At 44.6% G+C, this 18,507-nt stretch overlaps 1 long non-coding RNA gene across 1 annotated transcript; it reads right to left on the bottom strand.

Moving 5' to 3' along the window:
• Nucleotides 1–2,010: 2,010 nt before the first annotated feature.
• LOC125537200 lies at nt 2,011–4,829 on the bottom strand. Its single transcript, XR_007295679.1, has 3 exons — nt 4,326–4,829; nt 2,719–2,850; nt 2,011–2,230 (listed from the first exon to the last, which is right to left on the bottom strand). It is a non-coding gene; the product is annotated as an uncharacterized LOC125537200 (long non-coding RNA).
• Between the last annotated feature and the right edge of the window lie 13,678 nt (nt 4,830–18,507).

Below are 18,507 nucleotides of genomic sequence, written 5' to 3'. Positions count from 1 at the left end.
GCTTGTTGCCAGATAATCTTCAGTGTGTGAAAGGCATCAAGCTTCCATGCGATGGATGGCATTTGCAAACCCGACATGCGGTGATTTGGTTCGTGCCAACAGCAAATATGCACAACTTGATTCGTACTAATATCTAGACTGAGTCATGTATCCTGCTGCTGTAGCATGACCCTCTTTTGTTGGATATTATGTACCGTTGTTAGTTTGAAGCACTCATCTCGTTTGAAGGATAGATACCTTTCTGGGATCAACTGCATCCTAACTCACCTACGTAGGATGTATTGATAATGATGATGGAGATGCTGTGCATAAGCCATATATATTATAGTAATATTATTCATCACCCAGGATGCAGAATAAGTTATTCTTCACCGGAGGTAATTTTACAATTGCTTCTTAAATAAATTACATTTGGAATAAAAATAATTACATTCATATTGATTCACTATGTAAAGTTTGGTTTAAGAAAACAAATATATAGGTTATAAGACCAGAAAATTCGCATTTTATGTATGTTTTACAGCATGTTTTTACATTCGTAATTTTACGTAACATAAAATATTTTTTTACGGCGAGTACATATTTTCTTACGTTCTCTTTTTATGTATGAAATAAGACAAAATTTACGAAACGTAAAAAAATACGGTGCATTCATGTCAAAATAGAGAGGGAGTGAAGAATAACTATTCCTCACCCAGGGTGACGAATAGCGCGACCTTGTATATATATATATATATATATATGGGCTATTCTGTTACGCGTAACATAATATTATTCTATTACCCTACTTGAACTGATGAATTCAAGCGGTTGAACTGATGCTTTCTGTTGCTGTTAAAAATCGTCTTCTTTAGTTCAATTTTTTTGCTATTTTTTTATCGAAACAGGGTGTGTAATATATCGTTGGAAAGCTCTTGACATCCACATTACAATCTTATAATTTTTTTTACAAAAAAGTTATGATTTAAGAGCAGTTTTGAAAAAACCGTTTTTTCAAAACCGAAAACGTGAATTGTATTTTGGACTTAATTTTCAAACGGTTTGTCGGAATTGGCAAATGAGATGGCGTTGGAAAGCTTGTGAAAATCCGCATCTTCCATATATCTACTATTTTTTTCAAATTCTATATGATTTAAAAGTTATTCGAAAAACAGTGAAATTTTATGCGAAATGTTTTTTCACTATTTTTTGCAAACAGTTTGTCAGATTGACGCAAATGATACGGCGTGGGAAGCTATGGAAAATGCGCAACTTTTGCATATAGAAAGTTTTTCTAATTCCTTACGGTTTAAATATGAATTCAAATACGGTTAAAATTGGTTTTGAACGCGGTTTTTTTTAAAGTTTGTCGAAATGGGGCAAATAATATACCGTTGGATAGCTATCGAAAATGCGAAACTTAGTCATGTTGGATATTTTCTCTACTTCGCAACTGTTTAAGAGTAATCTTGAATATGACATGACGGATCCTGCTGTTTTCTTGTCTGAAAAATAGAGTAGTCGTACTGATATATGTGTATGTTTGTACTGAGGTATTTTTTGTAGAGTAATTTTAAATGGTACCAAAAAAAGGTACTTGTACTGATGCTTGCATGGGTTTGTACTAAGCGTGTTTTCACTAACTAGACATTTGCTATGTTTCTTGGGTAATATTTTTCTCGTAAATTTTCAACGGTTTACTGTATCCTAGCCCTGAACTTGCATGGTTTATATTGTTGAACTGAATGTTATTGTATCGTCGGCCCTGTACTTGCATGGTTTATATCATCGAAGTGAATGAATTTTTTTTCAAAAAGAAAATGTTTTTTTGTTCTTTTTTTTGAAATAAACATTTTTTTACAATGATGTTCTGGACTTCTCTTATTTTATGACTTGTACTTTTACCATTTGAATTGCATGGGGTTTCCTTTTGCTTGAACTTTTACCATTTTATGACTTGTACTTTTACCACCGTTTTTAACTTGTACTAATCAATATTTTTAATTAAAATATTGAACTTATAGTCTCCTCTCGACATGGGAAGATTTGCATGTTATGGGCTGATCCATTACAATTTGTACAGATCCACATGGGAAGATTTTCTACGTGCACCTTATGGAATCATACAAGATACCATTGTTTTCATCTTTTTATGCCATAACTACACATCAGCAAGTCTAGCAGTGCCACCTCTCTACATATTCTCCTTTGCGCTAGTTACCAGTCTTGTTCCTCGGCGAAGCCTCAATTCCTATAAGATCAAATGGGCAGGCATGAGAGAAAGATAAATGGAACACTACTTGTGCAACAATTCGATAAACAAATCCTATGTTTTGCTACAGATTATATTACTTGAGAATTTTTTGTCTTTTTTCAATTTTATGTCACAGAGAACCAGTAAGTTCTACTATTAGTATAAGCCAGAACTTTGCTGGCGACAAACTATGACTGTTATCCAGCGGCACCAATAACCAGAAAATGTTTTTTTCCTGAGAACACACATCACAATTTTTGAAATGCATCAGTACACACACATTTTCATTATTCAGAAGCAATCAAACATGCTAAATAGTACTCATGTACTTACTGGAACCACACATATTATAAAATATTAATCATGTACTTACTGGTACAAATCAAATTTGCCACTTGGGAAATTAAGCTCTCCAAAACATACTAAATTCTCTTTTCTACAGTTTTCAGTTCACATGTGCAGCATGAAAGGAAGAAGTAACTGACCGTCAATAGCACTCAGCGGTATATTATTCAACATTAGATGGGAACTTGGACGAGGCGCGGTGCTCTACTCGTACGGCGCCCAGTGCTCAACTTGGACGGACGAGGCTGTCGTGCGCTCAGAAGGTTCTGCACCTGCATAATTACCATAAGGGAATTATGGCCATCTCCTCTGTCTTCAGATGGCGGCACTGCAGGCCCAGCAGTTGCTGCTCCTCGAACCAAAGGGAGAGAGAAAGGGCAGGCCTATGGCCGAGCACAACGCCAACTTGATATTCATCAGTACTAGTATGACTGGACAAGAAAGTATTTAATTTTGAACACTAAATGAAATCCGGATAGTCTAGTGAAATTGCAATATGGAGCTTTAGTCACCTTCCCACGACAAAGAGTGAAGCATAAAAAGTAGTACTGTGCACTTTTGAAACATTGACTAAAACCATAGTTGTTGTAGGCCCGTCGTCGTCTATGATGGTCTTTGTGATTACTTGAATGGGTAGCCAAGGTTCTGGTACTAAAAAATGCATGTCTCAAATCAATTCAGACCAAGCTTCACTTAATTCCCTCACCTATGTTACACTTTCTGTATCGGGTATAAAATTGTACTTACCAAATATTCTCTTCTAGATGGATTTGTATATGAATTTAGATTTGTAACAGCACACACACCGAACTTGCAGAATTTTTCGTTGAACTTATCTAGATGATATATCCAAACTTGCAGAATTTTGAAACTTGAACTCCGAACTTATTATATCCTCGAGTCTGAACTGATACAATCATATAAGAATTTCAGGCATTATGACCTGTAGCTCTCAAAAAAGCTAATTCATTTTTGCACCGTTATACCAAAAAAAGCGGAAAAATATTTGGTTCTCATACACATTTTGACAAGCACCTATAGAGCATTAAGTTGTGCACAGAATAAGCACAAGATTGAATTAAGTAGCATCAAGGCACAATTGAAAAGTAGTGGCAGCATCAGCTCAAGTTGCTCCTCTGGTTTTGTGCTCCTATTTATGATATCAAACGACAGCACATGTCCAATCCAATAACATAATTTTTCAATAAAGCTCCACAAAATCAAGTACAACTTCTGCCAAATTACTAATAGAAACCCACACCTTTTCACGAAGCCACACTTGAAATCTTTCTACGACAATCTTCAGACTTATGCATGTAGATGAATTGAACTTTAGACCTTTTCACATCCTTTTCTACTACTTTGTTTCCAGAGAGTGGGAGAATTTAGGACATTGCAAATATTATCTATAATATGCCCAGTTAGTGTGGTCTGAACTGAACTTTACCTGATCAATGATTTTCCAGAGCCATGTGTGTGAATTTTTTGTTTAGCAAACTGCTGGATTTTTTCTATGGAATTGCCAGTGCAGTGTGCACACATATAGTTGATTTATTTCCCATGAACTAGCTGATTTCACTATTTATATTGAACTGTGAAAAATCTTGTTTTGCTAGCAAAATTTGAACAGAAAAAACCTACAAAGGTGTACGCATATATAGCAAATCCTATAAAACACATTTGTTTTGCTTCATGCAGAGCAGCAACGAAGTGAGATCGAGAGAAAAAGGAAGGTTGGGGTGCTGACCATTGGTGTCGGCGGAAGAATTGCAAGCAGAGACGGGGAGAAGAATCAGAGGAGCGGCGGCGCGTTGGGTCCCTGGGCGGTGGCGGGGCGCAGGAAGCAAGTCCCGACGGCGGTGATTCCTGGGAGAAGGGGGCGTCAGTTCGGTGGTAGCTGACTGATGGTGGTCGGGAGGCGGGCGGTGGAGCTCGAGCAAGTTGACACAGCCGCGCGCTGGATGAAGGGGAGGTCCCCGCGGTGCGCCAGGGGGAGGGGGAGGTTGTGGTGGCAAGCTGGAGAGGTTGACGGCGACGCGGAAGGAGGAGGCTGGATGGGCGATGGAGGACGACGAGGACGTGGCGGCGTCGCAGAGGAAGGTGGCGGTAGCGTGCGGGTAGGGAGGGGCGGGGGTCCGGCGTCGGCAGCGCGCGAGTAGTGAGGGGCCGGGGTCCGGCGCCTGCCTCGCGTGCGTAGGAAGGGGCGGCGGTCGGTAGGGAGGGAGTGGCTGAGCGTCTAGGTAGATAAGGTTTGGTCCACGGCGGTGCTTTGTCCAGATCCAATGCGTATATAGGGGCAGATGGTAACAAAATATTATTCTGTTACTAGTAACAGAATAGCTCGGTCCTATATATATATATATATATATATATATATATATATATATATATATATATATATCAATTAGGCCAAGTGTGTACTTGTTGGTGAAAGTGTTGTCCAATGGGAATTATATTTTGTATTACTCATGTAGCCTACAAAGTCTGTCGCACAGCCTTGTAACTTCTTACCCCATTTCTAAATTTGTACTAGTCCTATCTACCGTATATTGCGCTACTCGTACTACTACCTCCCTCCTGGTTTACTGGTCCCCTTCGTAATTTGTGTCAAATTTTGACCATAAATTTCACTAACTAAATGTTAATGCATGTCACAAAAAATTATATCGTTTTATTCGTATTTGAACATAGTTTCCAATGGAATAACTTTCGGTGACATGCATTGACATTTTTTTAGTTAAACCTATGATTAAAATGTGACACTAAATATGACTAGTAAGTAGTACAGTAGCAGTACTAGTATACATCGGTCAAATTATTCATCATGTCCTCACATTGAATTGACATGACAACTCGCTGCGCGTGAGGTGACACAAGAATCTCGGCGGCATGTTCGGGTATTGTGGACTTCAGATTTGGAGTACTACCACTTATCTGTCAAAATCTTTCATCATTCACTTAAAACAGTCGATTGATCATACATTGAGTACCATATAACTGGAATTAACCGATGCAACTCCAAGAAGGATTCGCCAGTGCTGCCAGCTGGTGTCAAGTTTGATCCCACGGATCAGGAGCTGATCGAGAACCTTCAGGCCAAAGTGAGTGCTAACAGCGCAAGATCTCACCCTTTGATCGATTTGTTCATACCAACCATTCACAGCGAGCACGACATATGCTACACCCATCCAGAGAAACTTCCAGGTAAGACACCGATCGACCATCTACTTGCACAAAAATATTCCTTTGTTTATAGCTCTATTTTTCTTTTTAGACGTAGACCTAGTGAAGCAATTACAATTTGACAGTTAATAAAAATTGAAACAAGTGACTGCAACATGCCAAAGATGTTATGAAAATGCCAACTACATACACTAAAACCTGTATTCGACAATACTGCAGGTATCACACTGAGTGGCCTAAGCAAGCATTTCTTCTAGTGCAATTCCAGGGCGTTCAAAAGGGGCATGTGGACGCGTCGCAAGATACTATCAGAGTGCGGCATGCACGCGATGTCGCACAAGACCGTCAATACCTTGCCGGTGATGGTCAATGGCCGGCAGACGGGCAACAAAAAGGTTCTGGTGCTGCACACCAACAAGAACTTTGACCATTCCCGCAAAAAAAGAACTTCGACAAGCAGAGGACCAACTAGGTGATGCACTAGTACCACCTCAGGGACCTGGAGCAAGAGAAGGAGCGGGAGATGGTCCTCTGCAAGATTTTCTACCGGACGAACACTAGGGCCAGGACTAAAAAGATTACAAATTAGTTTGGTATTGGTACTTGTACTACCTTGTCGTCCGCAAGTTGGTATTGCTGTTAATGATCTTTCGGTATGAACTTGGCATTTGCTTCCAACCATCATACCGAGGGTCGACGTGGATATAAAGCTGAATCATTTGTTTCGAAACGAATTTTCAGGCACCTGATTTTTATTTGATGCCTAGCATAAGCACCTGCCTTTCGAATTCCTAGTTCTCCAAATTTTTCGAAACAAGTGCATGCACTTATTATCACGATGAAAAAACAATATACCTGCTGCATCCTAGTTATCTATCTATACTTGCAGAATTCTCTTGTTTATTGAGCAGGTATATTATTTTTTCAGGTCGAGCAAGTTTCAACTGGGCTGTAGACTGCCCAGGCTTGGTTCTGTTTTTAACAGGCCTAGCCCATGACGACAATGGGGCACAAAGATCCAGCAAATATCTACTGGCCTCTGGCCCGCCAGCGTTAGTTGTATTTTGTCTTACAACATCCGCATGCAGTTTTTTTACTGAATCAAACACACAGCCCAGTTCTATTTTCCTCTTGAAACGACATGTCCTACTTTCGTTTTCTAATCTCTACCTATAGTTTTACTAGTTCATATACACGTATCATTATATTGAAAATACGTAAAGTTCCCTTTTCATATTTACATCCTTATTTTTGTTGTTGCTTTCCCTCCCAGTGCTGATTTTTTTACCACTGGTTTTCCCTTAAACCAACTCAATTGTCCCAGGTCTTGTTTGCTTACAAAACAAAACAATTTTTTGGGCATATCAATAAGTTCTTAAAAAATGTTTATCATTTCGGGATTACAACAGTTCAGACTCCACCTAAATATGCAAAATAAGGTTGAACTTTTTGACCGTGGTCCTAGGCAGAAAATGGGCTGTAATAAATTACATAAGAAATAGCAAATGGGCTGCAAATTATTAAAAAAATAGCAAATGGGCTCTATGTTGTCTGCCACAGATTTGGAAGCTGACTTGTGGGCCTACTAAGTTCATGCGTACACAAGGTTTCTCAAAAAAATGAAACTTAGTCAACAATCAACTCTACTAGCGTCACACCGTTAGATGTCAACTCTAGCGGCAATCGTGCTTCTTCAGTCTCTGATCTTCCTACTCCAGCCGCCCAAACCAACGCCAGCGGAACTGCCTGCTCCCGCCTCCCGTGGCCGACTGTGCTGCCGAGCAGGCCTCACGGCCCCACCATACTCACATCCCTGGCCTGGCTATCCCTCTACTCATGCACACCTCCTGTTATATTTCGGTGACGGCAGCCGAACCGGTCAACCCTCGTACTCCTCACCACGTGGGCAGCCACTGCCGTGTCTTCCCCGGCTCCGTGTCGTTCCCTTCCTAGGCCTCACCGTCGTCCACCGCCCTGGTGCTCTCGGCGCACCGTGGTCAACGAAAAACATCCATCGGACGTGCACTTTACGTGGAGAGGCTGACAGCTAGGTCCACGGCCGCACACAAGGAAATTCCTCCTTATTACAAGAAAAATAAAGATTCCTCCACCTGACATCTGGGACCCACCAGAAGGGCCTCTGTATTTCGCGAAAAGTTGCTCCCCCACTGACAGGCCGGCCACCAGCTATATCTTCGCACGCAAGGAAGTGCCTCCTTATTACGCACAAAAAAATGAATACTCCCCCTGCTAGCTGGGACCCATCATAGTGGGAGGCTGACATGTGGGCCTACTAAGTTGACGGGGACGGAGAGCTTTGTCAACTTAGTCAGTATGAACGATTCTAGCTCCAGTGACCGTACAATGTCCATCCAACGGCCATAGTGCTTCTTCAACCTCTGGTCTTCTTGCTCCAGCCGCCCAAACCTGCACCGGCGAAACCTCGTGCTCCCGCCTCCCGTGGCCGGCTGTGCTGCCGGGCAGGCCTCACGGCCCCACCATACTCGTATCCCTGGCCTGGCTATCCCTCTACTCACCCACACCTCTTGTTATTTTCCGTCGATGGCAGCCGAACCAGTCAACCCTCGTACTTCCCACCACGTGGGCAACCACTACCGTGTCTTCCCCGGCTCCGTGTCATTCCCTTCCTAGGCCTTGTCGTAGTCCACCGCCCCGGTGCTCTCGGCGTGCTGTGATCAACATGGTCAACGAATGACATCCATCGGACGTGGGCTTTACGTGGAGAGGCTGACAGCTGGGTCCACGGCCGCACACAAGGAAATGCCTCCTTATTACGCGCAAAATAATGATTCCTCCACCTGACATCTGGGACCCACCAGAAGGGCCTCTGTATTTCGTGAAAAAAATGTTCCCCCCACTGACAAGTCGGACCCACCAGCTATATCTTCGCATGGAAGGAAGTGCCTCCTTATTATGCAAAAAAAATGAATACCCCCTGCTAGCTGGGACCCAACATAGTGGGAGGATGACATGTGGGCCTACTAAGTTGATGGGGACGGAGGACTTTGTCAACTGAGTAAATATGAACAATTCTAGCTCCAGTGACCATACGATGTCCATCCAACGACCGTAGTGCTTCTTCAACCTCTAGTCTTCTTGCTCTAGCCGCCCAAAGGAGCGCCGGTCGTGCCGCCTGCTCCTGCCTCCCATGGCCGGCTGTGCTGCCGTGGTGGCCTCACCGCCCCTACTACTCCCACCGCTGGCCAGGCCCTGCGGCGACGGCAGCCTCACACAACAGCCGAACCAGTGAGCCCTCATACTCCTCTCCGCAAGGGCATCCACGGTCTCGTCTTCCATGGCTCCGCGTCGTCCCCTTCCTAGGCCTCGCCATCGTCCACCGCCTTGGTGCTCTCAGCGCGGCATGGTCAATGTGGTCAACGACCGACTTCCATTAGAAGAGTACTGTACGTGGAGAGGCTGACGGCTGGGTCCACGGCCGCAGCAAGGAAGTGCCTCCTTATTACGCGGAAAATAATGATTCCTCCACTTGACAGTAGGGACCCACTGGACGGGCCACCATATTTCATGAAAAAACATTTCCCCCTGACTGCTGGGATCCACCAGCTACATCTTCGCACGCAAGGAAGTTCCTGACAGTCGGGACCCACCTGGTCGAAGCGTACATAGCGTTGTCATTCTGGTCGCGAACGTTTACGTACATACTGGTCGATGTAGAGGCGCACACGTGTCATAGTAGATGCGCGCACGTAGCATGTACGCGTACGTACAGCGGCCAGGGTGCAAGAAAGAAAATACGGCCACGTACGTACGTACGTACGTACGGGCGTGATCTCGAACGCCTACTCACACATACATACGACCAGCGCTCGTGTACATGGCTGGGTCAGAACGGAGAAGCCGTGCCGTCATCATGATCATGGAGAGGCAACCGGCTGGGTCAGAACGGAATGCGTCGTTGTGTTCATCGGGAGCCAACCGACTTGGATGGAACAGCCGATGGAAATGAGGCCTGGCATACCACAGAACGGAGGAAACGGCCTTGTGTTCGACCGGCCATGGTCGAAATGTGATCCTGTTCATCGGGAGGGGTCTAGCGTACCGCAAAACGGAGGAAACAGACCTCCTACGATGGAAACGGGGTCCTGTTGATCGGGAGGGGTGTGGTGTACCGCAAAACAAAGGAAACAGACTTGTGTTGGAGCGCTATGGTCGAAACGGGGGTCCTGTTCATCGGGAAGGGTGTGGCATACCGCAAAGCGAGACTCTATGGGATACTGTTCATCTCCACCATCGACTGCCTCCACGGGCTATTGTTCATCCAACTTCGACTGCCTCCACGGGCTACTGTTCATCCACCGTCGACCTCCTCCAGCTTCCACCTGCGACTGTTCATCCACGGGCTCCTGTTCATCCATCCTCCACCACGCGCTTCTCCACTGCGGCTACTGTTCAACTAGTGCTCTCCACGGGGTCCTGTTCAACCACCCCTCCACCGGCTACTGTTCATCCACCCCTCCACGGACTACTATTCAACCAACCCTCAAAGGAGTCGTCCTGTTCATCCAACCCTTCATAGGGTCCTGTTCATCCACCCCTCCACGGGGTCCTGTTCATCCACCGGCTCGATTGATCAGGGTCCTGTTCATCCAGCGGCAACGGCCTCTACTACCATGGGGTCCTGTTCATCCAACCCCCCATCGGGAACTGTTCATCCACCCCCCCAACAGCGCTCACTGTTCATCGAGGGAAGGAGGCTACAGTGTTCGATCGGCTTCAGTTAGCAGCAGTAGCGAAGGAACCACTGGGGTTCAGTTAACAGCAAAGAATCGATCGATCTCTCGGGTTCAGTAACGCGTAGCCTGCAGTGCAATCGCTCGGGTTCAGTTAGAGCCCAATGCCTCGCTTGGGTTCTCAGTTAGAGCGCAACGCCTTGCATACATGCGCGTACGTACGAGAGAAACGTGCATCGCTCGGCCCCGACCACCCACCATAACCGGGAAGTCCCCCGATATTTTCCTCACCCTCGCTTCTACCACTGTTTTTCCGTCATGGACGGCCCAAAGAATGTCATGCAGCTGCGTCTCCGGCCTGCCCAGGACAAAAAGCCCATTTACTATCATGATTTTTTGTCATAGAAGTAGGACCCCACCACATCTATGATGATACCAGGTTTTGTCACAATTATCGTCATAGAAGTGTCGTAAGTATGACAGAAAAAATTTCCGTTCGGCCCAAAATGTCACTAATGTGTCTTTTTTGTAGTGAATTATATCGCATCATGTCTTGACCTTATCACATCACAACATGCCCTACAAAAACAAGTTAGACGTCCTCTACTTTGTCATTGCAAGTTTTACTTGGCTACTACGGGCTTCTATCAAGAACCGTTCTTACCTATGCATCCAAACCACAATGATTTTTCGTCAAGTGTGTTGTTTTAACCTTCAACAAGGACCGGCCGTAGTCAAACTCGATTCAGCTAAAGTTGGAGAAATAGACACCCGCCAGCCACCTATGTGCGAAGCACATCGGTAGAACCAGTCTCATGAACGCGGTCATGTAATGTCGGTCCGGGATGCTTCATCGAACAATACCGCCAAATCAAAGTAAGACGTTGGTGGTAAGCAGTATGACTATTATCGCCCACAACACTTTGTGTTCTACTCATGCATATAACATCTACGCATAGACCTGGCTCTGATGCCACTGTTGGGGAACGTAGTATTTCAAAAAAATTACATACTATCATGCTAGATCTATCTAGGAGATGCATAGAAACAAGAGGGGAGAATGTGTCCATGTACCCTCGTAGACGGAAAGCGGAAGCGTTTAGTAATGCGATTGATGTAGTCGAATGTCTTTGCGATCCAACCGATCCAAGCACCGAACGTACGGCACCTCCACATTCAGCACACGTTCAACTGGATGACGTCCCTCGAAATATTGATCCAGTTGAGGACGAGGGAGAGTTCCATCAGCACGACGGCGTGGCGATGGTGACGATGCAGTTATCGATGCAGGGCTTTGCCTGAGCACTACGACGATATGACCGAGGTGTGTAACTGTGGAGGGGGGCACCGCACACAGCTAAGAAAAATCTTGTAGTGCCTTTGGAGTGCCCCCTGCCCATGTATATAAAGGAGGGAGGGAGAGAGGCCGGCCCTCCTAGGGGCGTGCCAAATGCAGGGAGTCCTACTAGGACTCCCAAGTCCTAGTAGGATTCCCTTTCCTTTTCGGAGTAGGAAAGAAGGAAAGGAGGAAGAGGGAGAAGGAAAGGGGGGGCGCGTCCCCACCCCTTGTCCAATTCGGTTTGGGAAGGGCGGATGCGTGCGCCACCTCATGGCCCTTCTTCCCTCTCTCCACTAAAGCCCAATAAGGCCCATTAACTTCCCCCGACGAATTCCCGTAACTCTTAGGTACTCCAAAAAATACCCAAATATCTCGGAACCTTTCCGATGACCGAATATAGCCTTCCAATATATCGATCTTTACCTCTCGACCATTTCGAGACTCCTCGTCATGTCAGTGATCTCATCCGGGACTCCGAACAAACTTTGGTCATCAAATCACATAACTCATAATATAAATCATCATCGAACGTTAAGCGTGCGGACCCTACGGGTTCGAGAACTATGTAGACATGACCGAGACACATCTCCGGTCAATAACCAATAGCGGAACTTGGATGCTCCTATTGGCTCCGACATATTCTACGAAGATCTTTATCGGTCAAACCACATAACAACATACGTTATTCCCTTTATCATCGATATGTTACTTGCTCAAGATTCGATCGTTGGTATCATCATACCTAGTTCAATCTCGTTACCGACAAGTCTCATTACTCGTTCCGTAATGCATCATCCCGTAACTAACTCATTAGTCATATTGCTTGCAAGGCTTATAGTGATGTGCATTACCGAGAGGGCCTAGAGATACCTCTCCGATACATGGAGTGACAAATCCTAATCTTGACCTATGCCAACTCAACAAACACCATCGGAGACACCCGTAGAGCCTCTTTATAATCATGCAGTTACGTTGTACGTTTGATAGCACACAAGGTGTTCCTCTGGTATTCGGGAGTTGCATAACCTCATAGTCAGAGGAACATGCATAAATCGTGAAGAAAGCAATAGCAAGAAAACTAAACGATCATTATGCTAAGCTAACGGATGGGTCTTGCCCATCACATCATTCTCTAATGATGTGATCCCATTCATCAAATGACAACACATGTCTATGGTCAGGAAACTTAACCATCTTTGATTAACGAGCTAGTCTAGTAGAGGCATACTAGGGACACTCTGTTTTGTCTGTGTATTCACACATGTACTAAGTTTCTGGTTAATACAATTCTAGCATTAATAATAAACATTTATCATGATATGAGGAAATATAAATGACAACTTTATTATTGCCTCTAGGGCATATTTCCTTCAGTCTTCCACTTGCACTAGAGTCAATAATCTAGTTCACATCGTCATGTGATTTAACACCAATAGCTCACATCTTTATGTGATTAGTTCACATCTCCATGTGATTAACACCCAAAGGGTTTACTAGAGACAATAATCTAGTTCACATTGCTATGTGATTAACACCCAAAGAGTACTAAGGTGTGATCATGTTTTGCTTGTGAGAGAAGTTTAGTCAATGGGTCTGCCACATTCAGAGCCATATGTATTTTGCCAATTTTCTATGTCTATAATGCTCTGCGCGGAGCTACTCTAGCTAATTGCTCCCACTTTCAATATGTATCCAGATTGAGACTCAGAGTCATCCGGATCGGTGTAAAAGCTTGCATCGGCATAACCCTTAACGACAAACTCTTTATCACCTCCATAACCGAGAAATGTCTCCTTAGTCTTCTAAGGATAATTTTGACTATTGTCTAGTGATCCACTCCTGGATCAATATCGTACCCCCTTGCCAAACTCATGGCAAGGTACACAATAGGTTTGGTACATGGCATAACATACTTTATAGAACCTATGGCTGAGGCATAGGGAATGACTTTCATTCTCTTTCTATTTACTGTCATGGTTGTGTTTTGAGTCTTGCTCAACTTTACACCTTGCAATATAGGCAAGAACTCCTTCTTTGACTGTTCCATTATGAACTACTTCAAAATCTTGTCAAGGTATGTACTCACTGAAAAATCTTATCAAGCATTTTGATCTATCCCTCTAGATCTTGATGCCCAATATGTAAGCAGCTTCACCGAGGCCTTTCTTTGAAAAACTCCTTTCAAACACTCCTTTATGCTTTCCAGAAAATTGTACATCATTTCCGATCAATAATATGTTATTCACATATACTTATCAAAAAGGATGTAGTGCTCCCACTCACTTTCTTGTAAATACATGCTTCACAGCAAGTCTGTATAAAACTATATGCTTTGATCAACTCATCAAAGCGTATATTCCAACTCCGAGATGCTTGCACCAGTCCATAGATGGATCGTCGGAGCTTGCACATTTTGTTAGCACCTTTAGGATTGACAAAACCTTCTAGTTGCATCATATACAACTCTTCTTTAATAAACCCATTAAGGAATGCAGTTTTGACATCCATTTGTCAGATTTCAAAAAATGTGGCAATTGCTAACATGATTCGGACAGAATTTAAGCATCGATACGAGTGAGAAAATCTCATCGTATTCAACACCTTGAACTTGTCGAAAACCTTTTTTGACAATTCGAGCTTTGTAGATAGTAACACTACCATCAGCGTCCGTCTTCCTCTTGAAGATCCATTTGTTCTCTATGGCTCGCCGATCATCGGGCAAATCCACCAAAGTCCACACTTTGTTCTTATACATGGACCCTGTCGGTGTCAAAACCGGCGGATCTCGGGTAGGGGGTCCCGAATAGTGCGTCTAAGGCGGATGGTAACAGGAGGCAGGGGACATGATGTTTACCCAGGTTCGGGCCCTCTTGATGGAGGTAATACCCTACGTCCTGCTTGATTGTTCTTGATGATATGAGTATTACAAGAGTGGATCTACCACGAGATCGTAGAGGCTAAACCCTAGAAGCTAGCGTATGGTATGATTGTATGTTGTCCTACGGACTAAAACCCTCCGGTTTATATAAACACCGGAGGGGGCTAGGGTTACACAAGGGCGGTTACAAGGGAGGAGATATACATATCCGTATTGCCTAGCTTGCCTTCCACACCAAGTAGAGTCCCATCCGAACACGAGACGAAGTCTTCAATCTTGTATCTTCATAGTCCAACAGTCCGGCCAAAGGATATAGTCTGGCTGTCCGGAGACCCCCTAATCCAGGACTCCCTCAGTAGCCCCTGAACCAGGCTTCAATGACGATGAGTCCGGCGCGCAGTATTGTCTTCGACATTGCAAGGCGGGTTCCTCCTTCGAATACTCCATGGAAGAGTTTGAACACAAGAATAGTGTCCGACCCTGAAAAATAAGTTCCACGTACCACTGTAGAGAGAATAATATTTCCACAAATCCAATCTGCTGACACGTTTTGACAGCATGACATCACGCCACGGCCCGGTAATTATTCAAACCATTTTTCTCAACCAGCACCGCACATATCGCGAGGCGGTTTTCTTGACACGTCTTGTCAAAGCAGAGATCGTGTTCCCCTTATCATGGGATTCTCATCAATACAGACGTGGGTAACCCAACCGTGCCTGTTGGTATGACTCCCAGATCTTAGGCAAGTCCCAAACGGCCACGAGGAGGACGCTTGATATTCACCCCTTTTATAACGAGGACAAGACCTTTTCTTTCTCCCTCTCGTGCTCAATCGAATCCTTCCCCCGCCACGAGTTCTAACACCCAAAGCTCAAGTCAGGCGCTTCGGACCTTCAACTATGTCCGGATCCAACCTTCAAGGTCGGTGGATGCCCTCCTCTGTAACAGAGGAGGACATCAAGAAGCTGAGAGAGGCCAGATATCTGACAGCCGAAATTTCACATAGGCTGCCTGCCCGAGGGCAGGTCGTCCCTACTCCCGAACCCACTGAGAGTGTCGTGTTCATCTCCCACTTCCTCCGAGGACTAGGCCTCGCTCTGGATCCCTTTGTCAGGGGTCTTATGTTCTATTATGGGCTGGATTTCCATGATCTAGCCCCGGACTCCCTTCTTCACATCTCGTCATTTATTGTCGTATGTGAGGCCTTCCTCCACATTACCCCTCACTTCGGCCTGTGGCTCAAGACCTTCGATGTGAAGCCGAAGATGATCGAGGGGCGGAACGCAGAGTGTGGAGGTGCTTTAATAAGAAAAATCGCTAGTGCTCCATGGCCAGAGGGTTCCTTCCCAGAGGTGTCTGGATTGTGGCAGCGGATGTGGTTTTACATCACAGCTCCCCGATGTGCCAAGTGGGTAGCCGCCCCCACCTTTCGCTCGGGCCCCCACCGCAACTAATGTCATGGATCAGCAGGGGGCTGAGCTGGGGCCCAGCAAAGGACGTGCCAATACCGCAGAGCCGTATCCGAGATCTCTTTGAAAGAGATTTCAGTCTGGTTATGGTAATTGAAAGCACAAGTGCTCCCTAGGTGGTTTTGGTAATTGATGACAACATATCTCCTGTGGACTAATGTTTCTATCTAGTATGTTTCAGATAAGTTCAACAATGGAGTGGCATGGACTAAAGGTTGCGGGAACTCCTTCAAGATGCTAAGGACAAAGGATTGGCTAAAGCTTCAAGCTCAAGACTCTTCATTTTACATTTTAGTGATCCAAGATCACATTGAGTCCATAGGAAAAGCCAATACTATCAAGGAGGGATGAGGTGTTGCTTAATGAGCCTCTTGCTTCATGTGCTTAGTGATATGCTCCAAAACCCTCAACTACTTTCCCATATCCACATATGACCTAAACCCTAAGCCAAACTCGGTCCTACCGATTCTTTCTATCCGGCGCCACCGAGTTTCACTTGTCATAAGCCACTGCCAAACCCTAGCAATTCGGTTCTACCGATAGGGATCTCGGTCTCACCGAGATGGGATTGCAAACTCTCTGTTTCCTTTTTGTAACTTTTCGGTCTCACCGAAAAAGCGAATCAGTTCCACCGAGATTGCAATGTAAATTTAGTGTTTCCTTTTTGTAACTTTTCGGTCTCACCGAAAGAGCAAATCGGTCCCACCGAGTTTGCCTGACCAACTCTCTGGTTAGCTAATTACCAAATTCGGTCTCACCGAGTTTGTGTAATCGGTCTCACCGAGATTACGTTATGCCCAAACCCTAACCATATCGGTCCTACCGAGTTGCATGTCAGTCCCACCGAAAATCTCTAACGGTCACTAGGTTTACATTTTTGGTCCGATCGAGTTTGTTGATTCGGTCCCACCGAGATTGGAAAACTGTGTGTAACGGTTGGATTTTGTGTGGAGGCTATATATACCCCTCCACCTCCTCTTCATTCGTGGAGAGAGCAATCAGAACACATACACAATTCCAACTCATATGTTCTGAGAGAGAACCACCTACTCATGTGTTGAGACCAAGATATTCCATTCCTACCATATGAATCTTGATCTCTAGCCTTCCCCAAGTTGCTTTCCACTCAAATCTTCTTTCCACAAAATCCAAATCCTATGAGAGAGAGTTGAGTGTTGGGGAGACTATCATTTGAAGCACAAGAGCAAGGAGTTCATTACCTACACACCATTTGTTACTTCTTGGAGAGTGGTATCTCCTAGATTGGCTAGGTGTTACTTGGGAGCCTCCGACAAGATTGTGGAGTTGAACAAGGAGTTTGTAAGGGCAGGGAGATCGCCTACTTCGTGAAGATCTACCGCTAGTGAGGCAAGTCCTTTGTGGGCGATGGCCATGGTGGGATAGACAAGGTTGCTTCTTCGTGGACCCTTTGTGGGTGGTTGCTTCTTCGTGGACCCTTCATGGGTGGAGCACTCCGTGGACTCGCGCAACCGTTACCCTTTGTGGGTGGAGCCCTCCGTGGACTCGCGCAACCGTTACCCTTCGTGGGTTGAAGTCTCCATCAACGTGGATGTAGGATAGCACCACCTATCCGAACCACGGGAAAAACATCCGTGTCTCCAATTGCGTTTGAACTCTCCAAACCCTTTCCCTTACATTCTTGCAAGTTGCATGCTTTACATTCCGCTGCTCATATACTCTTTGCATGCTTGCTTGATATGTATTGTGTATGTTGAAATTCTGCCTAAAACTCCACTTAAACCCAAAAAGCTTAAAAATTGCAACTTTAGCATTAAGTGTCTAATCACCCCCCCTCTAGACACATCTACTTCAAGGTCCTACAAGTGGTATCAGAGCTTTGGTCTCCATTGCCTTGGTTTAATCACCATTGGAGGAATATGGATGTGTCTACTTTAGGGAGTCTTAGACATAGAGTGCCTATTCTTGATGGAGAGTATTTTCATGAGTGGAAAAATGAGATGCTTGTAATTTTCAATCAATATCATTTGAACAAGTATATTGCTAGCCCTTGTGCACCTCATATTGATCCTTTGCATCCTACCCTAGATGAAGATATTGACATGATTCGCAATCTTAGAACTATTGAGCTCATCATTAGAGGATTGCCCAAAAATTTGATTGCTAGTTTTCCTACTCTTAATTGTGCCAATACTATATGGAAATTTCTTGAAAACTTTGGATGAAATTCTCCATAAATCTATTGCCTTGAGTAAGATGAACTCTAGTGATCCTAGCTTTGGTAATTGTCTATTTGAACTTACCAATCTTAAGCATGCTAAAGGAGATGTTGGAATCATTAGTGATATCATATTCGAAGCTATAAG

The sequence above is a fragment of the Triticum urartu genome, chromosome 2 (genome assembly GCF_003073215.2).
Source record: "Triticum urartu cultivar G1812 chromosome 2, Tu2.1, whole genome shotgun sequence".
Classification (NCBI taxonomy): Eukaryota; Viridiplantae; Streptophyta; class Magnoliopsida; order Poales; family Poaceae; genus Triticum; species Triticum urartu.
The sequence above is the reverse complement of the archived record's forward strand: the minus strand, read 5'-3'. Positions and strand labels throughout refer to the sequence as shown.